The 27405-nt window shown below is 40.6% G+C and overlaps 1 long non-coding RNA gene across 1 annotated transcript; it reads left to right on the plus strand.

Moving 5' to 3' along the window:
- The first annotated feature begins 205 nt into the window (after positions 1 to 205).
- Positions 206 to 26066, plus strand: LOC138917847 (uncharacterized). Its single transcript, XR_011426408.1, has 2 exons — positions 206 to 410; positions 24122 to 26066. It is a non-coding gene; the product is annotated as an uncharacterized lncRNA (long non-coding RNA).
- Positions 26067 to 27405: the final 1339 nt, after the last annotated feature.

Here is a 27405-nt window from a genome sequence, read left to right on the forward strand (position 1 = left end):
ACACCAGGCTATTTCTGGGTCATGAGATCCACTCTGACCAGAGCACGATCCTCCTAGTCACCTCTTTTCCTTCACTAATGTACTCTCTTTTTAGAACCCAAATCAGCTCATGAATCATTTCCTCCAGTCTTCTCTGACCAGCCTACCCCCCCCCCCCCAGGCTGGGTTTCTACCTCCTCTGTGTTCCCAGAGTCCTCTCTGCTTTCCTCCTTCTTCACTGTCTCTCCACTCTGGACTCTCTCTGATCATATGTCACTCTCCTTGAGTTGTGAAGGCTTTGGCAACAGGTGATGGCGTCTCATTCATTTTTGCATCCTTAGCACCTAGCATGGTGCCAGAAACTCAATTATAGACACAGACGAATGATCGAAAGAGAAATGGATAAAGGTGAATATCATCTGCAAAATGTGGTGAGTACACATGGGGCTTTCAATCCCCTCTCTGCTCCTTCCTACCTCAGGTGTCCCCAACATGTCACTTAACTTCAGGGAACCTCAGTTTCTTTGTCTGTAATTGGAGATGATTCTAGTTCTTTCCTCATAGGGTTGGTGCGAAGATGAAATGAAATAATGCCCTCTTAGCACAAGGCCTGGCACGTGGTAAGCCTGGAAGAATGTTAGCCAAGGCTATTATAATAGATTAATTTACATTAATGCAATTCTATGTTTTAAATAGTCTTAGGTTTTTTATCTATGAATCTTTCCAGTACAAGGATCATTCACATGCATAGATTTCTCAAATTATTCTGCATATTTATTCTTGAAATTTGGCAGATAAATATAAAGCTGAGTATATCTTAGAATAGGATCTTCATTTTGCCCCAATTGATTTTATCTTTTTGATTCAGGAAAAAAATATAGTACACTTCTTTATCCTTTGAAATTAATCAAGGGGCCGGCCCAGTCGCATAGTAGTTCAGTTCGCCCGTTCCGCTTCCGTGGCCCGGGGTTCACAGGCCCGGATCCTGGGTGGTGACCTAGTAGTACTGCTTGTCAAGTCACGCTGTGGTGACGTCCCACATAATATAGAGGGAGATTGGCGCAGATGTTAGCTCAGGGCAAACTTTCCTCACCAAAAAAAAAAGAGAGAGAAAGAAATTAACCGAAATTGCACTTGTTCAATTTATTCAATTCTGAGTCATTCTCAGAAGCATTATCTCAACTGGGAGATATAAAATCAGTATAACTTTACATCCTTCCGCTTTATCTCGATGTGCCTAAACTTAGCAACTCAGGGGAGCCATGTTCCTGCCAGTTGGGGAAAACGACCACTAGTTTAGCTCCTGGCAAATACAGACATCTCTTTCAGGAAGAATTGAAATTGGGTAAAATAAATCAGTTACCCACAATGACATTTACGGATATTGTTAGCTTTTCTGAAATGTGGTCCATTTAGGGTTCAGACTAAAGGCAGCATATTGTACTAGAGAGAGCATGAGATTAGGAATCTGGAATTCCAGTTTAATCCTTACTATCTGTGTGACCTTACACAAGTCACTTAATCTTCCATTATATTCGACTGAAATGAGGCTAAAATAATCCCCTTTCTGCTATGAATATGGCTGGAGATTTTATTATTATTGTGAGGATGTTACATACATCACCCACTTCTCTCCCTGAAAGACAGGTTTTCTAAGATTCAAATATATGAATATATTAAAGGCCACAGAACTGGTGATGTCGGCAGTGATGAGACCTACTTATCTCATACTTGCTGTAAAATCAACATTGATATATCTATAGTTCTCTAATCTAACCAGGAATATATGAGAGAGAAAAAATGTAAGCAGTTTATCAAAGGACAAATATTTTTCAAACATTCCTGATTCTTCAACACCAAAAATTTATTAAAATGGAACAAACTTTTCTTTCCTTGCAGACTATAAATAATTCTCCTTTGAAGTGAGTTTGCTGAGTTAGGAATCCCACTTCTTGCCTAAGGAAAAAAAATTCTTTCATAGTACAATAACATTTTCACCTTTTTTAGTTCTTCCAACATAGTTCATATTTTCATCTCACTTTGTGATCTGAGAAGCAATTATCGTGTTACTCAGGGGATCAGCTCTTCGGGAACTTATCTCAAAGTCTCCCTCTCTCCTGGGGGACATGCCTTTGTTATTCTCAGAAGCTCTGTCTCTGAGCTTTCTTCTCTTGGCCAAGGGTATAAATCAAGAAGCCAGTTCAATTTGGAATTTAGGCCTTAGCCTTAGTTGCTGTAAGAAACAGCCTGGATTATTTATAACCATGAGTGTCCAGGTTTTCATCACCACAGACGGTTGGGTGTTTGAGAGCATTCACCTTTAAGATATCCAGAATACAAGCTGTTGATCCTCTGTGGATTGTAAATTTCTAGAGTTGGGCTTCTTGGTTCTTGTCGGCGAGGCAAGTTTTATGATCACCATTACATTAGCTCCTCTGAAATGCTGGGAAGCTGGGAGCCTCCTTCCTATTAGGAAGCCTTGCCTTGACTTTCATACCAATAAAGTTGTTCTTACACTAGAGTTCATCCTAATAAGCATCTTGAGAATTGCACCTGAACTAAGAAATATTTCTCCCTCTGTCTGCCCTAAGCCTCCGAATCTCAAGCAGCCTACATGCTTTGAATCTAAGACAAGGCTTACAGTCTAACAGCTTTTTTATCACCTTCCATCAAGCAGAAAAGCCTCCAGGTGGATTAGGCTGAGTGTGTAAGAAGCTTACAAGGTAGCAGATGTCAAGCCTCAGTAAAGGTCATTCTATTAGGGCTATTCTCTTTCTAGGCACAGATTTCCTTCTGGACTAGTGTGGACCTGGGAAGGAGGATTGGTATGCTGCCACAGACCTTTGGAATGCTTAAGAGGAAGGGTTATGCATGACAGATGTGCACACGGTTTAAGGATCTAAGCTTCAAAGGGACAGCATGTAAAAGGACAATGGAATACAAATGGGAAAATGTTACTTGAGAAATCTTTCCAAGTAAGACACACCAAGGATTACTGGAATGTGATGATGCTGTGGTTTCGGGATAAAGAATCTTTCTCTGATACAGAAATACACATTTTTTTCAACAGAAAAAGCAGTTGGAAGTCCACATATGGTTCTGTCTGAGAAAGATAGATATAGAAAGTTCTCTACCATCTGACCAGAGTTAAAGCATAAAGCTCTTACCTAGTTGAATGTAGCACAATAAGTTGTTGAAGGGATGCAAATAAATGTGCTAGAACAGGAAAAAAATTGGCTGTAATCAACTCTTCCTAAGAGCCAAGCTCCACATTATGGTGGCAAGCTGCACAATGGTAGAATTGTCTTAGGGATATAAAAACTCCACCTAGAACGTTGGCTTAATGCTCTGGCTCAGTTGAGTCAAGTGACTTTGGCCAAGTCATGGCTGTTGGTGTGTCACTCACTGGTGGGGGCAATTGGAGTGATATGATTAATCCTGCCATTTACCGTCAAAATGACTCTCCTGTCATAAGTACAAGTGCCAGGATCACACCGATGGGTGGGGGGAAATCAGGCTGCATTTATCCAGTTGCTTTAGTCGGTCAGTATCCAAATGCATAGCACTCCATTCTCCTGGTCCCAGCTTTTCCAAGAAGTCTGGCCCTCTGGCAGACGACCTAAATTAATGTCAAGTACAAATGGGTTCTCCATTAAAGCATTTGACTAATTCATTGCCTAGATCTTAACATTTGTGGCCAAATTTCCAGCCTTCCTGCTGAATAACTTCTTGTTGGAAAATGTCAAAAGAGCCTTCTGAGTCAAACTATTTCCTCCCACACACCTGAGTCATGGGTCAAGGGTTTTACCAATTTCCTTTTTCCTAGGCTCTTCTCTAAAAAGAGTTTAATGCCAAATGGTGGGAAGTAGGGATGTGATCAGGAACTCATTTGTATTTTTTTTTAATGTTGGATACAATCTTATTGCCGCGGATTTCCATTCACCATCTCTGAATAGAAATCTGGTATTTCTGAGGAAGTAGTGGCGTAGGAGAATGTCTTTACATGGCAATACAAAACCTGTCGCAATCTGCTGAGCCCTTGGAGTGTCTTGCTTAAAAGGGTTCTTGTCACTGGGAGTACTCACTGGAGCCAAGCCAGTTCCCCGGGGAAGGCTGGTGTCTGCTACTTGCAGAGCTGGTTGTCAGGTTGGTCCTGTGTGTTTGTAATTAACTACGATGTCTGGATGTTGATAGAGTGAGTCTGGCCAATGGTTCCCCTCCAAAGAGGGGTTTCCTGGCTAGCTCTCCTGTGTCAGAAATGCCAAGTTGGGAGTTGCCTGGAGACTCCAGAGATGCAGATTCATTTGGCTGAGTTCCAGTTGTGAAGCCAAGTGCTGAGAAAGCAGATCAGAGACCTAACCTGAATTATAATCAGTGGGCTTCTCCAACCATTTGGCTCCTCTGCTTTCCGATGTTATGTTTAATGTTTTAAAGCATATTTAGTAAACATGTCACTAGCAATTGCCAGTCCTCAGTCTCTCCTCACTCTTCTCTTAATGGTTTTCCTTTTCCCTTTAGGTTAGTGTGGTAGGTTGGTTTTGCAATGTGTGTGTAAGTGTCTGTGTATGAGTTGTGTTTGCTCATGTGTATGCATGTGTCGTTCAGGCTATGCAGACTCAGAGATTTGTTTTTACCAGCTCAGTAGCTTGTTTATAGCATCCACTACTTATGAACCAGGTAAATAATCTGAATTCCTCACTTTTTTCACCAAATTTGGCCAGTTCTCCTCTCCTGAGAAAGCTGAGCTTAGGGTACATATCAATTACCACCTTATTTTGAATTTATAGACTCATGCAAGCTGAACTCTTTTTTCCTGAATTGAGTTCAAAGAACAATATTCCTCTGTGTTTTGATCTATGTAGAATATAGACACACTTGCCAACTGGGAAGTGAATAGTTTCCAAAGTCCATTTTGTTAATTATTCTTTCTCATTAATTATCCGAATGGGATTAAGTTAGGATCCTTGGTCTTTGCAGTCCCTGCTTCTATCTTTCTCATTATCTCTGCTATTCCTCCCTACATGTATATTTGACTCCAGTCATTTTCCATCTTCTTATAGATCTCTGAATGTATCATGTTGCTTCATGCCTCCTTGCCTTCATATATTGTAATAGTTCTCTAAGGATGCTGTAGGAAATTACCACACATTTAGTGGCTTAAACAGCAGAAATTGACTCGCACAGTTTTGGAGGCAGAAGTCCAAAACCAAGGGTCAGCAGGTTCATGCTCCCTCTTGAGGCTCCAGAGGAAACTCTGTTCCATGCCTCCTCCAGTTTATGGTGGCTGTCTGCGTTCCTTGGCTGGTGGCCACATCACTCCCATCTCTGCCTTCTCTTCTTCTGTCAGTGTCAAATCTCCCTCTGCCTTTCTCCTATAAGGACAGTTGTGATTACATTCAGTGCCCACGCAGATAATCCAGGATAATCTCCCCATCTCAAGAACTTTAATTTAATCACATCTGAAAAACTCTTTTTCCATATAAGATAACATTTACAGGTTCTAGGGGTTAAGACCTGGATCTCTTTTGGGGAGCCTATATTCACTCTACCACACACATACCTGGGATACTTTTCCACCCTTTGTCACCTAGTTACAGCTTCTCAGACCATCTCTAATAAAGGATCTTTTTAAAAAAAAAAACAATAAATTTCAATTTGTTGCAGACCAATACTTTTTCAAAATCTCATGCTTGGACTTCACAGCAATACCAAATTGCTATAAAAGCTCCCAAACTCTTAATTTTATCTCATACTAGACCAGTAACACACAGTTTGAAGACTCCCACTAGTTGACAGGCCATACTTTAAGTAGCACTGGTCTAAAAGACTCCTGCTCATTCGAGTACTGCCTTTCCCAGGAATCTTTTCTGGTTTAATGTCGGACATGAGTTTAATGGTCCTGCCGTATGCTCCTGTATCCTTCCGAGGATACCTTCTTCTGTTCATTAGAACATAGTTCCTCATTATTTGAATCCTCTTGATCCGTTAGCCTTGAGCTCCTTAAAGGTAAGAATCATGCTTTGGTGGACTTTGAGCCAAGCATAGATACTGAGGCATAGTAGGTGTTCAATAGATATTTGTGGCATGAATGAGTGAGATAGATGTGGAGTCTGGAGATTGGATCCAAAATGAACAGAAAAGGACTTCTTTGGAGAAAATGACAAGACAGGATGATGCTAACAAAACTGAAGGGAGTCTAGAATGGTGTGATAGATTGCAAAAATGGTCACAAATTCTGCCCATCAGGAAGGGAAATCTATTTCCTTACCCTTTAAATCTGGGCTGGCCCAGTGGCAGAAATTATACATGAGATCTCAACTAACATTCAGAGTTTTCACAGCGTCTGTTACCTTCTGCCACCATAGGAACAAGGCTGACTTAGCCTCTGGAGAATGAGAGACCTTGCAAAGAGAGGTACCAGGCATCCATTTGAGACCCCCAGATATGTATGTAAGTCCATTCAAGAACAGGCAAGCCCAGATTAGTCCAGAAGAACCCCAGTCTGGGCCCAGCACAAATTGGTAATACACAAAATTGTGAACTAAACAAAATGGTTATTTTAAGCCATTAAGGATGGTGGTTTGTTACATAGCAAAAGGTAACTGATCCAGAGAGACATCAAAAACAGGGATGAAAGTTACTGAACAGTTGTCCTCTGACTGCACCCAGGGCAGAATGGAGATGGATTCAGATTGTGACAAGGAGAATTAGGATTAGAGATTAGAAAGTACTTTTCCTTGCAGACTGTGAGACATTAGAAAACTAACAGCCAGCAAGAGAGTTTATCACAAATATAATTTGGGTCTCTGGCTGTAAAGCAGAAGGACACTAACTTATCTATGTGGAGCTTAAACCCAAGACCTGTTGTCTTTAAAGATTTTATTTTTTTCCTTTTTCTCCCCAAAGCCCCCCGGTACATAGTTGTATATTCTTTGTTGTGGGTCCTTCTAGTTGTGGGAGACCTGTTGTCTTTAGAAACAGAGTCAACAGGCCACAGTTGATGATCGTGCAGTTCAGCCCATCTTCATAAAACTGACAATGAGTTTTACTGAAATTTGCAAACAATACTAAAAAGGAAAGAGAAAAGCAGCTGAGAAATACAGCTTTCCACTTTGATAACTCCAATTGAACTTGTGCTTCTCCCTCCTCATGACTCATTGGTCACCCTCTTACTCATCCCTTCCACAAATATGTACTCTGCACCTCCCATGTGCTGGGTGCAGGGCTGGGCACCAGATATTCAGTGGTGAGTAGAACAACACAGACCTCACAGATCTTACAGTCTTGCAGGAAAGACATCTCAACACACAACTATGAAGCTTTGAAGTTTAGGCCTTTTTGCTTTTTTTAGACACATCAGGCATACTTTTCTACCTTTGTGTATAAGCAGCCTCCATCAAGCTCTTGGCGTCTGTTCCTTTCAGAATGACGCTTAGACTGCTTCATGACTAGTCTGGAATCAGCCATTTGAAATCATGCATCGCTAAGTTACTGATGTGGATCATGACTGAATCAGGGAGAGTGGAGTCAGAAGGTGTGAAAAGAGAAGTAACACATCTAGTGGAGGCTTTTCTGGGCTTACAGGTGAGCTTATCTGTGCCAGGCTACGGTGTACATTTTTAACTTCCACTATAAAACATCTGAGGCCTGGAGATCACAAATCAGATATATTGCATCCAACGTTAAAAACATCTCGTAATTTACCACAGTAAATCAATCCATGTTTTCCTAGAAATATTGGAACTAAAACAAGAGTTGAGTGAAAACAGAAAAATCTCTGGAGGTTTAGTTGGCTTAAAGGTACTTCTTGAAATATTGAATCCCAGGGGCTAGACCACTGTATTAGAGAGATCCTTGAAAGGTGTTTTTCCAAGTGATGGAAAAATGGTTTCCAGAAAGTTGTTTATTACTTGCTGGAAGGAACCAGTTAGTCAGATCACAGGAAGTCAGCTCTCAATTATCTGGAGGCCACTTATTCCAAACCTGTGCCTCTTTGATCCTTGTGTCTGTTTCACCACCCCTTAGAACTGCCATCCAAAGGATTGCTGAGGGAGGCAGAGGACACGTAACTCAAATCAGCTATAATTTAACAATATATTAGCTCTGCTGGTTCTTTAAATAGCTTTGTGAGAGTGGTTTCATCTTTCTACCACGGCAGTCTTATATACCTGTGGATTTTATTTATTCTGCTATCTTTGTCCATATTTACAGTAGTGAGTAACCAATTAACTAGTAAGAATATCGTTTTCCATTTCTTCCATTATTTTTGCTTCTATATTTTAATTTTTAGCATTACCTTTTTTCCCCTCAAAAAAAGTTCTTTCTAGGTGAAGTAGAAAGGCCATAGGACTGGGTTTCAAGAAACAGACTTCTACTCTTGGCTCAGAGATCATCTAACCTCTAAACCTGGGTTGCCTTATCTAAAAAATAGACACAAAATAGGGCATTCCAGTCCTTGTGGTGGGGAGGAGGATGTGACACTAATAAACAGAAAACGGAGGTACTTACAGAAGTTAAAAGCACTGTGTAAATGTAACATAACATTTTAAATTTGAAACTCTTGATATTATACTCTTTGGAAACTACCCCTGAAGCAGCTCTCAGTTCTGACCCCGGTGCAAGGTGAGGTTGTAAAGGGCTGGCTGTGGGCCCTTTCGTCCCCTATTTGAAGGTGCAGCCCCTCACCGTGGAATGTCTTTCTTCTTGTTTTGGCATCAAGCCTCAGCAGCTCACCGTTCCAGGTTGGCAGTTGTCCACTTGCTGTCTCCTGAGAAACCCTGATTGGCCTAATTCACGGGCATGGCATTAAACTTGGAAATTAGAAGATTATTTCTTCTGTCACAATATTCAGTGTGCACAGAGCACATTTCAGGATTTGAAATTTCGAGAACATTTCTTTAAATGTCACTGCTGTATCAATTCCAAAACCTTAGAGACACTTTCTTTAATATGAGGACACTGTGAAGAATTTGAGTCCTTGAATTCCTTTAAAATCATTTTACTTGGATAAAGAAACCCCTATAGACATTATATCTTGCTCTCTTCTTTAAATTGCAAGGGAAAACACACCCACACAAACCCATGCATACACACCAGAAACAGGAAATGCTCCATTATTAAACACCAAAACTGATTGCGTCAATCTATTACATTAAATAAATAAATAAGTACGTCATATATTACTTAATGGTTCTAAGTGAAGTGCACTTTACTGTTTGAAAACATAGAGAATGTTGACACAGGCCAGAAGCTCTCACTAGAGGCCTCACAGTATAAGGGAAAGGCTCTTGGACAAGGGCCAGGACATCTCTGCTACAACCTGCAAGTGACCATGGGAAACCACTTGACTCTCAGAACCTCGGTAAATGACAGGCTGAGCTCAGTAACATTCATGAGATTCCTTCCAAGTTTAGTATTGGATTTTGATACCAAGAGCAAGTCCAGCGTCCTACATTTTTTGTGTTTCTCCATGTTGTTTAGAGTCTAGGATAACTTCTTCCTTCTTCCCTCTTTTCCTCTCTCCATCCTTCCTTGTCTTCCTTCCATAACAATATTTCTTGCGTGTCTATGATGTGCCTAGCACCTTGCTAGGACTGACAATATAGCAGTGACAAAGACAGATGAAATCCCTGCCCTGTGCAGCTTGTATCAGTGAACCCAGAGAATAAATGATGAGTTCAGTAAAAGTCTAAAGATTTTGTGAGTCTCTGCCAGGGTGGCTCCTGCCGTCTTGGATAGCTGAAGGTGATAGACTGTTTTAGGAAAAGCCAAGGTACGTCCCTCCCTGGTCATTTAGGCAAGATTTTAACTTCTAATTTGTGTCATCTGACAAGAGAAAGTTTAGATTTAGAAGCTGGAACCTGGAAGGCAAAGAGTAGAGCATGCATTGATGGGTACCTGTCACCCAACTCTTAGGTCTTGTGGTCTCTTCTCTGATCTCTATTTGAGGGGTAAATTGAGAGCTCAGGAGTCTTGACTGGGTCACATAGCAATAGTAGCCACATTTCCTGTTTGTTAGAGGGGAGCATTGACTGTCCCTTCCCTTTCCCCCAACTATAGGGCTCTGTGTGGTTACAGATGATGAACCAGACAGACTGCTTATATTTTAATTAGCTGCAAAGTACGAAAAGTTCCTCCTGAAGGGAGCCTTTGTCTTCTTTGTTGATATTCAAAAGAGGGTGAAGATAAGATGGTTCTAGACACAATCTGGAGAAATCTCCGGAAAAATTGATCTGAAACTTGTGATAATCTTCTGCCAAATGAAACTGACTCATATTCTTTGATGCAGATGCCATCCAGCACGTTCAGGAATCATTACAGTAACTCTATTTATCCCCGTGAGAGGGGTCTGCATTCTACAGCTTCATGTGTCACAGGAAGGAAGGGGTCATCATAAATATCAAATGGAGGTTTATGTCCCTTGTTTCATAATCCAGCCAGATGTGCTAATGAAGCAAGGCCTTCTATGAGGGTTAAATAAGTTAGCGGGTGTAAACAGCCTAGCACAATACATGGCACAAAATGAGCATGTAGTGAAGTAGAAATTGATAAATACATAGATTGCAGATACATTCCTGGGTCATTTGATATCACCAAAAATGCTTAAGTGATTGAGCATGCTGGAAATAAGCATAGTTAGGCTTTATTTTACTTACTTGATTTTTTTTTTTTAGTGGAAACAACATATTTATTTCATTTTATGATACTAGTCAGGTACTCACATCTCTGCTTGTTATGGGACCAGAAATTCATTACTGGAGTTTCAATTGTTAGAGAATGGGTATTTCCCAGTTTTCAAAATTCTTTCTGGGATTCTTTGGGAGAGGGAAAACTTGAACTTCTTTAGATTCATGCCTAACGAGATAGTTAGGAAGAACAAACCAAATAATTTCTGAAAATAGCCTTTGAATACAATTGTGACCCAAGACAGAAAATAGAAGCTGTTATCTATTGAGAGACTGCCATGAATTAGAGCAATATTAGGCATTCTCAGCTGATCTTTCACTTGTCATATAGCATCCCTACAGGGAAATGTAGTTATTTTTATTTTAATAAATGTAGGTATTATGGCTCAGCGGGCTTAAGTCCTAATCTGGATTAGGTGCTAGAAATTAGGATCAGGTTTGCCTAATGTCAAAGTCCCTTCTCTTTCTCATCCTGCCAAAGGTAGAGGGACGAGTGGAGAATAAGAAAAGGGGTTAGGCTGGAGTGGGAAGGCTTGTAAGGCCTTTTGCATAAGACAAGTCTTGGGATAAAAACAGATGAACAAATAGGAAAAAATACTTAGTCTATTTGGGCTCCCATAACAAAATACCCCAACTGAGTGGCTTAAGCAATGCACATTTATTTTCTCACAGTTCTGGAGGCTGGAGGTCTGAGATCAAGATGCCAGCATGATCAGTTTCTGGTGAGGCTTCTTTTTCTAACTTGTAGGTGGTCACCATCTATCTGCATGCTCATATGACCTGTGTGCAAGTGGGGGACAGGAGAGAGAGAGCAAGAGAGAGGAAGTGTGCAAGCTCTCTGGTGTCTCTCCTTATAAGGACACTAGTCCTATCAGATCAGGACCCCATCCTTATGAGCTCATTTAACTTTGATTACTTCCTTATAGGCCAAACATAGTCACGTTAGAAGTTAGGGCTTCAGTATATGAATTTTGGGGGTTACAATTCAGTCCGCAGCAATACTTTTCTCTGAATTAATGCTTGTTTATGTCTACCTTATTTTTATATTACCAATGCTTAATATGGTCCCCATAATAAAACTCAATTACTTATTTTGGATGAAACAATAAATGAATGCATGAATAAAAGCAATCGCAGGTCTTTTCTTTCCAAGAGGCTATAAAAACTGAGGCCAAGGTATAGTAGGGCTATAAAAAGAACTTTCTACAGTTTAATTTTTAAAAAAAATTTCCCAAGAGTTTTCATTAAGTAACTAATTAGACATTTTAGATATCTAGTTTTAATCTAGAACACGGTTTCTCGACAGGGTCACTGCTGACATTATGGGCCAGATAATTCTTTATTGTGGGGGCGGTATAGTGCGTTGTAAGGTGATTAGCAGCGTCCCTGGCCTCCACCCACTAGATGCTATTAGCACCCGGCTGCCCCAATCATGAAAATAAAAATTGTCTCCGAACATTGCCAAGGTCCCCAGGCAGGGGTGGGGAGTGGCAAATTCATTTGAGAACCACTGACCTAGATTCAGATTCTAGACCATAGAGTATTATGGGTCTTAGAAAGGCTTTCCAATTCCAAAACACAGAATCTGCTTTAACTTCATTGGATGCATGATCCCTTGAGCCTTCCCTGAGTTCTCAAGCTACAGTCCCTTTCTTGACTGCACTTAACCTCTAACCTTAGTGTGTGCCTCATGTATAGTTACACAGGTGGCCTACCTTGTGCTCATCTCCCTTGACCACTTGTCCTTCTGCTGTTCCTCTACTGATAATTTCTAGTCCTGGGAAGTGTCCGCTCTCTGCTCCTGCTCCCAGGCAGGTAAAGGTCAACTGAATAAGCTACAAATATGGCATCTTAGATACCCTTCTTCCTGGTTCTGCTACAATGTATACTCTCTAATCTCAGCTAAGCAGTGACCTGCAGCTTACTTCTCAAATTTCTAGTGAATTCCCCACTCTCAGATCCTATCGTTAGGTGAAGCTCATCTACAACTTTATTTAAATGATCAAGACTCTCTGCTTTGACTGATCTTAACATCTGTCTCCTCTTTAGGGACCTTCTCTTTCTTTCTTTGCTCTGAAGGAAAGTCCATTCTTCTATCCAAGGCACTCTTGGCCTTCTCTGTCATTACCTTCTTCAACTTTATGGCCCTCTGTCCAAGTTTCCTTGTCCTCACCAGCATTTTCAATCTCTCCCATTCTACTTGTCTTTTCTTCTGTTCCTGAAAATTTGCTTAGTTTTTTCTACCTTAAATTAAAAAACAAAAGTCTCTCCCTAACCCAGTGGTTCTCAGTCAGGAGAGATTTAACCCCCAACAGACATTTGACAGTGTCCAGAAACATTTTTGGTTGTCACAACCGAGGGGAGGGGTGCTACTCGTGTCTATGGGTAGAAACCAAAGGTGCTGCAAAACATCCTAAAAAAATCACAGGACTTCCCTCCCCAACAAAGACTCATCTGGCTCCAGATGTCAACAGTTCCTGAGGTTGAGTGTACTGAACCCTCCAATTCCCTGGAGGTACTACATCACTTCTGTGCTTGCTTTCACTTTTTAGCTTCTTAGAAGATTTGTGCACATCTGCTGCTCTGCTTGCTCACTGCTTAATCACACTCACTTATTCCTTAATCCATTGCAATCTAACTTCGTCCCATTGGTCACCAAATCATCAAATCCAGTGACCCCAGTTCAGCTTTTAGCTTCCAAGGCCTCTCTGCAGTAACACATGCCACCTTCCCAGCCTGCAGCTTGGGAAGTGAGGGAAGGACCAAAGGATCACGCATCCCAGTGAGACTGGAGCAGATCCTCTCTTTGGAATTGGGAAGTCTTCCATGACCCACAATACTTTATGGTCTAGCACCCAGATTCTAGAGCAGTGGCTCGCAAGTGAATTTGCAACCCTCCACCCCCACCTGGGGACATTTGGCAAAGTCTGGAGACAATTTTTATTGCCATGATTGGGGCGGGGGGTGCTACTGATAACTAGTGGGTAGAGGCCAGGCATGCTGCTCACCATCCTGCAGTCTTCTTCCTTCCCGTCTCCTCCTTTGGCCTCCTTCCTCAGCTCTGCCTTGTCTTTAGTCTCCTCCAATTTGATAGATCTGTTTCTGTTAATTCTGCAGCCTCCTCCTCCCCCTCCTCTTTGTCTTATCTACTATGCTGGATTGTAAACTTACTGAGAGCATTTTAATCATCCTAGAATGCCTTGCAGGGTGCCTTACTTGGAGGATGGCTCAATATATATTTGTTTGCTTAAATTAGTATTAAATGACATATATGTCTAGGTATAAAATAAAACAAACAGCCCTCACACCTCAGGAAAAATCCTTGAGCAAAATTTGGGGCTTTTATACATCATGTGGTATGTCTTATCTAAATCGTTGTGTGATGGTAAAAGAGTCCTGTGGAAAGCTATGAGAAGAGGGCATCAGACTTGAGACACCACTGCTAAGGAGCTGTGTGACTTCACTAAATCAAGTATCATTCTTGGGGATGTTTCCTCATCTGTAAAGCAAAGGACTCTAGAGCAGATGAGCTTCAAGATCCTTTCTAATTCCAAATGTCTCATAAAATTGAATCCCCAGTAAAACATTTTTTAATTCAGCAAGTTTTTAAGTAAAATGACTTACTTAAGTTGGTCTAATCAATTAATATGCATCTACATTTTTATGGGTCAAACATGGTGTTTAAATAGATGTATGTATACATTTATAAGAAATATATATGTGTGAGTATGTGAGTGTGTGAGTATGTGTGTGTATTTTTAACTTTCCACCATGTAAAATTTGGTAAAGCCAGGCTTTATTCCTAGATCAAATGTTCCAGGGGAGTTCTAAGTGAGTTAAAAGAAGTCAATCATAAAAACATGGATTCAGCTTTAACAGTTTTGTTGGAGATAATGACAATGTAATAAGTGAGAATTTAAGAAACAATCAGAAATTATATGGTTTTTATCCCCACAAAGCACACGTTAAATTAACCAGTAAGGCTTGAAACCATACATACCTGATGATTATTTTACATTATCTTGTGTTTTAAAAAATGGTTCCAAAATACTAGATTTACAGCACTGCAGAATCCCACACTATTGCAATGCTCTCTTCAATTCAGCCACTTCATATTGAAATTTCACACACAATAATTGGCTGACCTTCACAGCTATGGCAGAAACTAATTAAAGCTGCAAGGCTGTGCTAGTAATGCTTTTGTGTGAAATGTGAAGTTTGGTGATAATGAAATATGGGGTGCAGATGTTATTGTCTTAGATAGACTGTGCCCTTGGTTCACACTAATGAAGAACAGCAATTATTAAACAAAAAGTATTTTTTACTCATTAATTATTTTGTGTTGTGATAGTAGAAATAAAAACACAGTGGCATCTCTCCTACCAGCTCCTCCCCAAAGTAATTTTATGGAACTTTACCAGCTGACTTCTGTATCATTGGACATCCAGTTTCCACTCTCTTCTCCTACTGATCTTACACCTTTGGGAGCCTCATGCAAGGACCTGGCTCAGTTCAGAAGGCAAAGGGTAAAGGGCAAGCTAAATATGGTCACCCATAAAGAGTTCTGGACAGCTGGAGGATTAAATAAATGAAGCTTTTTGGAAATAACTTCACACGCCAAACAGAGATGTCAGTAGAAATATGATGCCCTCCACACTGTTGGTGTATGACAGACAAAGGTCACTGCTGCTATTGAGGTGCAAGTGGAGAAATAAAGCAGGCCTGAGCTCTGTTTCTTGGTTGTTAGGAGGCTGAGTTTCTATTAATAGGTCAGTGTGACTTGCAAGACTCCCTCTGGGTCAAATATAACAAATCACCGATATGCAACAATTGAGAAAACGCGCTAGAATAAAGAAAAGGCACATTGTGTAGTTAAGTCTTAACTTTCCATGGGCTAATGATCGACTCTGCTTCTCTTTATCCCTCTCCTCATTGATTTTGGGCCACTCAGTTCTCATTAACAGGGTAGGGATGGGAGAGACCTGAGTTAAACTCAAATTGGCCAATTTCCCTATTTGGGAAAGGGGATTGAAATTCCTTGCCAAAAATAAAACTTAACAATTACTTGTGTAATTTTTCCTATCATCCATGTCCCGTGTTATCCATATCCCACTCCACTGGCCTCTTAAGGCATTCTCTAGGAGGCGCCGGCCGTTAGCATACAGCAGTGATGAGGGTGGGAAGTGGCAGACAAAGCGGTAGGGGGAGGTGGGCATCACTGGGTCATGTCACCTCGGATGAGGCAGGAAGCAAAGGTCAGCGCTTGGGAGGGACAGGGGTAATGACCATGGAAATACTATGTGGGGGAAGATGTGCTGTAGAATAGAGTTAGTCTTTAGGTGACAGAATATTCAGTGGGACTGTGACTGAATTTGAGGAGTAATTAATATAGCTGGTGATGGGTATAATGGCTGTTGAGAATACGTGTGTCTTCATTTTGGGGAAAGGGTAAGAACGTCTTCCCTGGGGAAACCATAAAGGATAGCTGTATACTGTTAGGTGACAACATAGACTTGTTCTGTGGTTGTATAGAAGTTCAATCGTGTGGAGAAGGGTGTGTACAGAAGCTGAGTAGCCAAACGAGTGGACTGTGCCAGTGATCAGACTATTGCCTCCCCACTCCAAATCCACCCTTCACTGCCCTGCTTTGGGTAATGGAACATTTCTTCCTTGCCAGGTTGCACATTGTTAAAGTATTTATTGAGGGCACTGCAGGGGCACTAGAAGAGGAAAGGGCTTTTCTTCCTGGTTCCAGTGTGTTCTCTGTTTGCTCCTGCAGTGTAAGGTGTCTGGGAGCTCACGCAACACCAGTGGTGCTCAGCACCAGCAGGTTTCATCATCTTTACCCCGTTATGTTGTGTGGCTTCTCCCGCACCCCAGAGGGTAGCTTGGCAGACAGTTCCACTGGTGCAGCAAACTTGTCTGCCACGCAGTGACCATGGTTCTGTGCTTTCCCACTGGGCCTGGATCTCAGCCCTCAAGGAAAAAGGGATTCATTGGGCGCTCTGCCTCAGGCCTAGAGGTGGTGGCTGCTTTCTTTCTTTTTTTTTTTTTTTTAAAGATTTTTTTTATTTTTTCCTTTTTCTCCCCAAAGCCCCCCCGGTACATAGTTGTGTATTCTTCGTTGTGGGTTCCTCTAGTTGTGGCATGTGGGACGCTGCCTCAGCGTGGTCTGACGAGCAGTGCCATGTCCGCGCCCAGGATTCGAACCGATGAAACACTGGGCCGCCTGCAGCGGAGCGCGCGAACTTAACCACTCGGCCACGGGGCCAGCCCCGGTGGCTGCTTTCTTTATCTATGTCAGTAATGTTATCCCTTAGTAGGGAAGAGTTACCTACTGCTAGTAGGCAATCCCCTCCTGTAGTTAACGATCTTTTTCATTAAATGTTCCTTGTTCAAATTACTGTGTAGTTTTTGCCTCCTGATTGGAACCTGACTGAGTCAATGATCCTCCCATCTTCAGTTCAACAAGTTATAAAAGAAATAAATGAATTCCTTTACTATCATGAGCAACCGAGTTAAATAGGAAAAATGTGGCAGGCAAGGAGGTATTGGTAATAGCAGAAGTACTAGAATATAGAAGAATGCAATTAAAGCAATTATCAGCTTTCAAAAGAAATAGACATGTGTTACAAAAGATTACAATCCCATGCAATTTTCAGTAGAAAGAACAAAGCAACAATTTGTCAAAATTCTTGACTTTACTAGATACCAAATAAAACAGTAAATGAGAAAGACTGAAAATACAGAAAATGCAAAAAGGTGATGATGCAGGCATTTTGTCCTACGTCAAAACTGCAGAGTATCCACTTAGAGATTATAAAAGACCTTTAATATTAAATCTTTTGGGCCAAAATGTGAAACAACTACTTTAGAGTGGTTCTGGCTTCCAATATAGAAGGACGCATTAGATCTTCTCAATCTCAGGATCTGGTTTTGCTCCTATCACCATTCATCCAGAATACACCTCCAATTCATTTACTTGAGGCAGACTCCATAGCATCGCTAAATTGTATAGACACAAGAGCCTATACACTGCCCTGTCTTTACAGCATAACCATCATTTTCCTCAGCAAATGTACCATTACAAACAATATGATCAATATTGGAGTGGATACAGTTAAATAGAGCAGTAAAGAGACCTAGCTGGGCACATTAATGAGGCAAGGCAGAGCAATGGAAGCCTGCCCTTCCCCAAGGAGAGAAATTGCCCCCTAGAATATCAAACTATGTTTCTCCTCAGGCTGCTTGGCACATGGACCTATCAATACGAGGAGTGGAGTGTTGTGATGGTGGAGGCTGCCCATGGGAATGGCATGTAGGGACAGCAATTCCAGCAAAAAAGGAGAGGGGAATAACTTGTTCAGTGAGAAATAAATGAGTTACAGTGCTCCTGACCAGGTGTCTTGTCTGATATGTCGATGCTAGGAGTGCCCCTTTGGCTTAGAAAAAATAATGTCAAACTTTGTTTCAAGCCATAGTCCAGGGGACAGCTAAAACTGGGTTACTGCAAAGAACTGCTTTTTAACAAGAGGCTGAGCAAAGTGCTGCTAATAAAACATCAGATGTCTTTATGGTGGTTTCTTTCAGATGAGGCTGGCTTCGGAGTGATGAGTCTTTGGCATCTGCTTGTTTTTAGCCAAGTTTTAACTGTGAGATCCTGTTTGTGTTGGAATCTTATTTGTCCCCATGAAGGAAATATTGCTTTAAGTCAGAAATAGAGAGTGACAGTGACTGTGAAGTTGGTTCTTGTGTCTCTAGGTTACTCAAGGAGGGCAGTTTGCACCCATCCTACCAACTACCTATAGGAGTAGGAATAAATTGCTACCCTATTCAACTAGTGCTATAAAGTATATTGCTGGTTGTCTCACTAAATCAGTAGTTCCTAAATCAGATGTACTTTCTGGATGGGCCCTACCTCTGGGTATTCAGATTGAATAGGTAGCTATATATGGACCAGTATCCCAGTTGGTTTCTAAACAGCTGTTCCAGGGACTATTGTTTAGTAATCACTACATTTGATGATGCAGATTCTTCAAAGGCTGAGGTGATGTGATTGGATAAAAAGTAGAAAGTAGAAAAATTGATGCTCTTGGAAACTTACTACAAATTAGAAAGAGACCTGGTAATTTGGAGTGGTCTATATAAAGCCAGGAAAAATAAAGATGGAAGAGTTTAAACTCGATATGGTACAGGTTTTGGTATAACATTCTGGCACATTATGAGTCCAGTATTCCCAGAACCGTATTATACATCTTGAGGGACTATATTCTCATTGTGTCCTTCATCAATGACACCGTTGGACACTGTGTTTGGTAATCAAATTGGATATTGTGTTCAATAATTGAGAAATCAGAAGAATCATTCAATATGGTTCAATCCAGCTACTTCATCACCATGCCCTCCAGGTTAGGGAGAGGTGACCACTATTGACCAAAGGGGATCTGTGTCTGAATGAGTAGTGGCAAAGATGCCAAGGCTGATGAAGTATTGAGAGAATGTTCTGTCTACATCATTTTTAGTTTGAAGCATAAAAGACAATTTGCTATCCTCAGTTCCAAATCAAGAAGAACTTGCTTATGGAATGATCTTGGAGAATATCTTTTATTTCCCCATAGTGATAATTCATTTATGCTAATTTATTCACATTGTTTTATCAGGAATCCATTAAAAACAATGCAAAGTTGAGAGACAGATGATTGATATTAGGGTACAGCCCATAGCCAGGTAACAGGACAAAGATTACTGGCCCATGTAGGGATCACATACGTGATGTTGATAACTTAGCACTGCCTTCTAAACAGTCAACATACATTAGAGTCAAGCTAACATACACAAAATATTTGTTGACTCATTCTAAGGATAATGTATATTCTGTGTAGACTCACACGATAATAATCTATCCACAATATACATCATAGTTCTGAACAATTCTTTTATAGTTACACATTCCACATCTGCAGCCAGGCATTCTTCAGGGGTTAAAATATCTTAGACCAAGTTGATTAGGTTTCCTCAGTCACATTCATTGAAACCTGGTTCAAAGGTCACTTCCTTAATTATTTGGTTGAACCACAGTGTATTACTGTTTGTTAATATATGTGTGTTTGGGGGCTGGCCCCGTGGCCTAGGGGTTAAGCTTGGCTCGTTCCACTTTGGCAGCCCGGGTTCCGTTCCTGGGTGTGGACCTACACCACTCGTTGGTGGCCATGTTGTGGCAGCAACCAACATACAAAATAGAGGAGGATTGGCACAGATGTTAGGTCAGGATGAATCTTCCTCAGCAAAAGGGAAAAGAAAATCTCAAAAAAAATAACGTGTGTTTGGATACATCTCAGGCCAAATATAGTTTTCAAGCAAAGAAAAAAACCCAAAAAATAGTCAAAACCAGATATATTGTATTTCCTTAACTCAAAGCAACAATTTGTAAGATTTATCCTCAAATGTTTTCAAGGAAAAACAAGATAAAACCCCAAACATTAAATGTATACATTGTTTTAAAGAAATATTTTGATTTTAGGGGGCCGGCTGGTGGCTTAGTGGTTAAGTGTGTCCGTTCTGCTTTGGCAGCCTGGGGTTCGCCGGTTCAGATCCCAGGTGTGGACGTGGCACCGCTTGGCAAGCCATGCTGTGGTAGGCGTCCCACGTATAAAGTAGAGGAAGATGGGCATAGATATTAGCTCAGGGCCAGTCTTCCTCAGCAAAAAGAGGAGGATTGGCAGCAGTTAGCTCAGGGCTGATCTTCCTCAAAAAAAAGAAATATTTTGATTTTAGAAAGGTTAAAATGTAAAAACAAAGAAAAAAAAAAAAAGAAGAAGAAGAAAAGAAACAAACAAACAAAAAAACACCCAGATGCCTTAAAACTGAAGAAAATGAGAAAATGCAAGCTGTTACATAGGAGGTTCTTTCCATACCTTGACATTGTATCATCAAATGGGCTAGGGTATTTTGAGATGTAGGTCAATGTCATTCATGAAGCTCAAGAAAGTCTACTAGTAATTCAACACCAATAATATATTCAATTTTAAAAAAAGAACATCCAGAGTATTGTTTGAAATACACGTATCAAAAGGGGTTTTTATCTTGAATTCATAATCTTCGTTGGAGACTGAAACTTTTCTAGGCAAATTTATAGGACGTGTGGATGTACTTAGTGGAGTCTGTGCATAAGGGATGGAGGCATCTGTTAGAAACAACTGGATGGTAAGAAGAGAGATCCCCAGGGGCCAGCCCTGTGGCTGAGTGGTTAAGTTCGCACGCGCCACTTCGGTGGCTCAGCGCTTTGCCAGTTCGGATCCTGGGTGCAGACATGGCACCACTCATCAGGCCATGCTGAGGTGGCATCCCACATGCCACAACCAGAGAGACCTACAACTAGAAAATACAACTATGTACTGGGGGGCTTTGGGAGAAGAAGAAGGAAAAAAAAGTTCATCCATGTCGTTACAGATATCAGTAATTCAGTCTTTAAGAAAAAAAAGAAGAGAGATTCCCCAAAGCATGGAAGCTTTGTCCAATGGCACCAGGCTTGGGAGAGGAAAGCAAGCCTATGGGGTGGCCCACATAGCTTTGGGCTTAAGTTCTAGGCAGAGGGAATTGTGAGCAAATAAAAGCAAAACAAAAATAAGTTCAGAAGGATCTGTTTTTTGGTAAATCTATAGAAAAACAGTTTGTTTAAGAGAGTGTAACACGAGAAGGCTGGAAGTTCTGACAAGGTTAAAGCATATTCAAGTGCAAATATGAGGGCTCAAGCAACGGTGGACTAACCTACAGCCAAGTGAAGAAAGACCGGGAAGGCCCTCTTACCTCATTGATGTCACAGGTAGCAACAGAGGCAGGGACACACTTGGAGGGCATTAGTGGTATCATACTGGCATCACCGAGGTCTTTGATGGGCACTAATGGTGGAGGCTTAGCAGCAAGTGCATGCCACTTGAAGGCAGCTGAAAGAGACGTTTTCAGAGAGAATCACAGCAGGAGAGGAGAAAAATGCTGGATGCCAGATTATAACCAGGAGCTCCAGAGGGACCCCCTCAGGAGCCTTCCCAAGGTGATGTGTGCAAGAGAGAGGGGGTGCATGAGGAGCATGACTTTAACAGAAACTTGGATTTCTTTCTCTTCTAGGTGGAGAGAGAGCCCACCAAAAACATTTTGTTGTGATTTTTAACTTAATTTTAACAGATTCATCTAGTGAGGGAAACCCATGTTATACTTGTAAGAGTAGAAGAAAGACATATTGCACATTCTAAATGAACTTCCATTTTAATAGCTCATATTAAATAATTCCATGTAAACAGTGCTCTATATTTTAAAGAAATAATACAGAATATAATAAATTATTTGGCTATTAAATATAGATGATTTAATCTTAAGTATTGTAGAAATGTATTATTGTCCTATTGTCTGTTCCTATTGTTAATCAAGCAAATTAAGTTAGTCAAGTGGTTCCAAATAGAATGTGGTAATTTATTATACATATAGTGTTAAAAATTGTAGAATTAAACTGTCTATGGTAACTGTATTTCCAAATTCAAACATCTAGATGTTTATAAGTCTTGAAGACTAACTAACCAAATAAAGAGTTCACTGCTTGGTAGGGTTTTTTTTTTGGTGAGGAAGATTGGCCCTGAGCTACCATCTGTGCCAATCTTCCTCTGTTTTGTATGTGGGATGCTGCCACATCATGGCTTGATGAACAATGTGTAGGTTCCTGCCTGGGATCCTAATGTGCAAACCCCACGTCACTGAAGCAGAGCGTGCAAACTCAACCACCACACCTGTGGGCCAGCCCCTGTAGGATTCTTTAATAGTTATTTTTATTATGATTCAAAATAGGTTACAATAAAATGATTAAACAGTTTCAGTGTGTGTACATACACACGTGTTCACACACTGTGTGGGTGGTTTTTTTTTCCTTTGAACGAGGTGCAATGTTAACAATCCACCTCTCGATAGAGTGTAAGATGCTTCTTGAGCCTTAGCCTGAGTTCTCTTCTCCCTTTCTCTGTGGCATCTTTGGTAATTTTAAAACCAGTTGGCAATAAAAATTGAATACACATAAACAAGTAAATGTGTTTATTTAATAGATGCTGCTCTTTATTTAGAGTCTTAAATTATATTTAAAGGAAGAAACATGATAAAATCTCCAAAAGGACAGCTCATAATTTTCAAGCAGGTTCATGAGATCTGGGTTGACTTCACCTTGACTTTCTATTCTTGAAACCTCCGACACCTGTGTGTTATGTGGGGCATCAAGACAATGCATGTTGCCATGAGAGACAAGATGAAGAAAAAAAGTCACGATTACTCCTTCTTAATAGTTTTGATTTTTTTAGGGCTAATGTGTCCTAGCCCATACACTACCATGTGAGATTCTTAGGCCCGCAAATGAATCGGTAAAGATGGAAATGGTATGCGTGTTGATGTTAGTTTGAAAAACAACGTGTGTGTGTTCTCCCCTGGCTAAGGCAGATGCACACAAAGTGTTTGTTTTTATGTGTGTTTGCAGATGAATAAACACAACGAGACAAAACCTCTAATTTTATGTGAACCCCAAAGGTGCAAGAAATTGTATTTATTAAACCTACAGTAAAGTCATGAGATAATATGAAATTGCTGTTCAAAGACTGGAATGCTTTTATGATGGAAGGAAATACGTGGGCAGGTATTTTTATGAAAATTATTTGGAAGGACTTTTCTTCCCAGTCCTTGGATTGTAGTACCACAGGATCCAAAAGGGCCGTTTGGATCATAACTCTCAAATGCTATCATCTTTCTTTTTTCTTTTTTTTTATTAGAATGCCAATCCACTGACCTTCAACTTCCCCTGAATATAATCTATACAATTTGGTCTTGCCTAGGAGACATCTGAAGCAAAGTTCTGAGGATTTAAGAAATGAAGCTTGAAAAAGTTTCTTCTTTCCCTTAAATTAGAAAATTGAAGTTACATCTTTCAAAGAATTCCAGATCATTAAGTAACTAAACACACACTTTTTTCTGCCTAATGTCCCTACTTAGACCAGGGTGTTCTGATTTTGTCTGCAAGGGATGTTTCAACTCTGAGGTCAGCGAGGATTTTCGTTGGGTTCACTGCATTGAATCTGAAGGTCTGATTAGATTGAGTAACTCCGCTGAGAAATAGGCACAATGCAATCCATGCTTAGAAATGTCCTCGTTAAACAGGACTTCGTAAGCTTGCAAATATTGCCAAATTTAATTTAATTCTGAATATTTTAGGAATGTTGCCAAAACTTAGGGTTGGCAAAGTTACAGCTAAAAATCCCAGAAAAAATATGGAAGATGTTGAGGCTATTGGTTCACGGAAGTATTTTGCAAAACATTACAATCTTTCTAGTAGTTTTGCGTGTCTCACTAAACAAGCACAGGAGTGTCAGTACCCAGGCATTTATCCACATCGAGGCTTTTCAGTGACATGACTATTTTCCTTTTTTTTTCAGGAAGATCAGCCCTGAGCTAACGTCTGCTGCCAATCCTCCTCTTTTTGCTGAGGAAGACTGGCCCTGAGCTAACATCCTGCCCATCTTCCTCTATTTTATATGGGAGATGCCTACCACAGCATGGCTTGCCAAGTGGTGCCATGTCTGCACCCGGGATCCGACCGGCGAACCCTGGGCCACAGAAGCAGAACGTGTGCACTTAACCGCTGCGCCACCGGGCTGGCCCTGACCACTTTTGTACGGGGAACCGCCTGTAACCTTGCATGGGCGCTGCTTTAGAGGTTCCAGACCTGCTGATCTCCTCCATTAGTTTAACTAGTCCAAACACTTAATAGCTGAAATTCACAGACTCTTTTTCTTCAAGCACATTGACAGTCTGAAAGTCAAGTAACAATATCTTCAGAAAGCTCTATTGTGAAGCTGAATTTTGGTAATTGACATCAATAACATAACAGCATTAAATCACCCATATTTTTATAGTGAATAAGCTAGTCTGCTTGTAAATATGTTCAAGGATAGCATATAGGTGGCAGAAGAATTATGCTACAACTTTAACAGCTAATAAATCTTTATTTAAGCAAGGGACCTCTAAAATTTAATTAGACATGTGAAAGCAGAGATCATTCTGAGGGTAAAAATATGCCAATTCTCACAAGAGAAGACATCTGCTTCATGGAAAAACTTCAAGTTAAAATTTACTCTTCTGTTACTTTGTCAATAGAAAGGCTTTCTGGTAGAAGAGCAAATATCTAACAAAAAAAAAGTGATGGAGGCAGACAGAAGGCATTTCTGGCACACACTAGAGAGCAGAAAGAAAGTCCCATTTGTGAACTTTGTGTGCATTATTTAACTAATTTAAGTAAACGCCTCTCCTTTCTTTTTCTCTCTGTCTCCTTCCTGGGTCACATAGGGGTAGTTAAGGAGCTATGTCAGACTCGATAGTACCCAAAATGTAGAATTGGCGGTCACGTCGTAAATCTAGACTTTGCAATGCAGTGCTCCCTAACTGCTGCCGACCTAAAAATGTCTCCTTCTCCACTGACATCACAAAGTATGGCTACAGTAAGGTAACACCCCACCTCCCCAAATTTACAACATATATATCTAAGTTATGATTGGCCCTTGAGCCCTTTATGATCACGTATGCCTCAGTACCTAACATTGCTTCTTGTTAAAATGCAGAGGCCACTGGGGCTGCTTCCATTCTAACTCCTGGTTCTCTAACTTAAGCTTGTGTTTTTCCTTGATTTCTTTCTTCAGAGAAGAGCTTCTGTCAGAGAAAGAGAAAGAGAGCAACAAACTTTAAACATTACTTATATTCTTTTAGCAAATTTTCTCCTTCTTACAATTTGGTAGGCATCGTGGAGGAATATATTTAAGTTACAGCCTCTACTCTCATTCAGCTTGATCTAGTTCAGGAGATGAGACAGGAATACTCGAAGCATGCAGTAACATTTCAATTGTAGGAGGTAGAGCCCAAGGCAATATATACATATGCACCACAGGACTAGCATAAATAACTCCAGTGTTTTTCCATTGGTCAATCCTAGTCCTTGAGCCAACAAAGCTGTTTTTGTTGTTGTTTGTTTGCTTTTCACTTCTCAAGACTTCTTCATCTAAAAACAGAATAACATATTTTAACAAAATTAGCTTTGGGAATACAACCTTTGTTTTTAAATTGTGCTGCTAAGAGATGTGCAAATGAAGCAGGATGAACATCATGAAAACAAAACCGGTCTATGATAGGATGTTTTGCTTTTTTCTGCTCCCATTTGATGTATCCTGAAGATGTTCTGTGGCTTGCATGGTATTTTCTCCAAGTCACTTATTTTATGCTAAGAAGGTAACATTGGTGACTCACTTCAAATGTCAATAAGCATCATAAATAATGAATTCAGAATTGAGCTCATATTGCCCAATTAAATAGTTCTTTCATCTGATCAAATGCCATTCCGTCCTTTCTGTGCACTTTTCTTTATGTTACTTTAAAAGTCATCCTGGTGTTGTTTTTAAAAAATAAATAAAGCAGATGCTTTCTGTTGTGAAAGACTTTAGATCTAAACTTAAACGACAACATATGCAATTTAACAAAACTAGAAGCTATGGTGTAAAGAGAAATGTAATCAGTTACTCTTTCCAAGATTCTGGAAGTCGAGAATCCTACACTAGTGCCCATGGCACGTGCTCAGTGGACTGGGAATCAGGTACCTGGCTTCGCCCTGCTGCTGTGGTGGACTTAATTCTTGGATCTCAACTCTTTAGTCATGATATTGGAGGCTTGGACCAGATGACTTCTGAGCTTCATTTCAGCTCTAAGACTCTACGAGCTAGCCCAACTCCATCAAAAGGCTACTGTATAATGCTTGATACAAACTCGAGTCTCGTTTCCATCAATATGAGAAACTAAAAATTTTGTTAGAATCCAAATGGTTTTGGTCTTCCCAGAACTTACGTTAGGCTGGAGCCTGCAGTCTCCAAGACCTAGCAATAGGCTTTTAGCTTACTGGGAAATGACAGAGATTTATTGGAAACATTTGGGGGTTTCTGATTTATTGCATGAAGCAGAACCATACTTTTATACAGAAAGTTTCTCTTCAGTGTACTCCTTGATGAGGAGGGAGAGTTTCATGGTTTTACTGCCAATTATGATTGCCTTGTCAGTTCAGGGGTTTGTGGAGCAGTCTTTACATTCAATATCTGTCTATTCTGATCCACAGTTTCCTCAGTGTGAAATGGGTACAATACCTACTTCAGAAGGTTGTTCTGAGCATTGACAATACAGTAAAAATTATCTTGTATATCAGTTGTATACTGACATGTAACAAATCATGCCAAACCTTAGTGACTTGACATAACCACTATGTGATTGCTCATGATCGTGTGGGTCAAGAATTTGGGCAGGGTTCAGAGGGGCCTGCTTATCTCTGCTCTGCGTGGTGTTGGCCAGAGCTAGAGTGTTTCAGTGCTTGTCCATGTGGCCTCTCCCTCCACGTGGTTTCTCATCTTCTAGAGTCTTCCTCTCCCCATGTGGCCTTTCTGTCCACAGAGATGGGCTAGACTTTTTAATGTTAATGTAGGATTCCAAGAGTGAAAGCAGGTCTGGGCATGGAAATCCCAGAAAGCCAGTTCTGCTGCATTCTCTTGGTCAAAGCAGGTCACCAGCCCAAGCCAGATTCAAGGGATGGGGAAACAGCCTCCGCCTCTTGATGGGAGGAATGGCAAAGATACTTTGCAATTGTCATGGATCTAAGGAAGTTTGATTCATTACGGTCCATTTGAAACCA

Source organism: Equus caballus, chromosome 15 (assembly GCF_041296265.1).
Source record: "Equus caballus isolate H_3958 breed thoroughbred chromosome 15, TB-T2T, whole genome shotgun sequence".
Classification (NCBI taxonomy): Eukaryota; Metazoa; Chordata; class Mammalia; order Perissodactyla; family Equidae; genus Equus; species Equus caballus.